At 38.1% G+C, this 638-nt stretch overlaps 1 long non-coding RNA gene across 1 annotated transcript; it reads left to right on the forward strand.

Moving 5' to 3' along the window:
* LOC107682291 (uncharacterized) lies at positions 1-638 on the forward strand. The gene is made up of 2 exons (XR_001633444.1): positions 1-62; positions 539-638. It is a non-coding gene; the product is annotated as an uncharacterized LOC107682291 (long non-coding RNA).

Below are 638 nucleotides of genomic sequence, written 5' to 3' on the forward strand. Positions count from 1 at the left end.
ATGGCTTCAACAACCTGCACCAGGTTTACCGACGAATATCAGCTGTATGAAGAACTGGGAAAGTAAGTATTAGTTATGCACACGCTTCTAATAACAATCTGAAACGTTTTTTGAAAAGTCCAGTCTGTTTAAATGCACTGACAGTTACCTGTTAGTCCCAAACGTTACCTGATTCCGTACCTGCGTTCGCAAGTCTCTTTTCGGCGTCTTTCATGTGCTGTTATGACGCAGAGTTTCACAGTGGCAATTAAATTCTGTGCCTTTTTTTATTAGTCTTTTCCCGTTTTTGGCGGGAATAGGAAAAAGCGGGATTCCCCTATTTAAAACGTCATGTTTATTTACTTAGTTATGTTGATGTTGAGAAGCATATTACAGATACCGCCCATATATTCTATGAATATATAGCGGGGATATTCAAGACAAGGTTTTAGAAACGTCTACATTTTTTTTATTTTATATATATTTTTTTGTAGAAAAGGCAGAGGGGATCAGAGTAGTATTTTCACAGTGAGGAACGAACTTTCTTTTTGATTTACAGAGGAGCCTTTTCTGTGGTGAGAAGATGTTTGAAAATCTCTACTGGTCAGGAATATGCTGCCAAAATCATCAACACCAAAAAGCTGTCTGCCAGAGGTGAG

Source organism: Sinocyclocheilus anshuiensis, unplaced genomic scaffold, assembly GCF_001515605.1.
Source record: "Sinocyclocheilus anshuiensis isolate Anshui unplaced genomic scaffold, SAMN03320099.WGS_v1.1 C32018381, whole genome shotgun sequence".
In the NCBI taxonomy this organism is placed as follows: Eukaryota; Metazoa; Chordata; class Actinopteri; order Cypriniformes; family Cyprinidae; genus Sinocyclocheilus; species Sinocyclocheilus anshuiensis.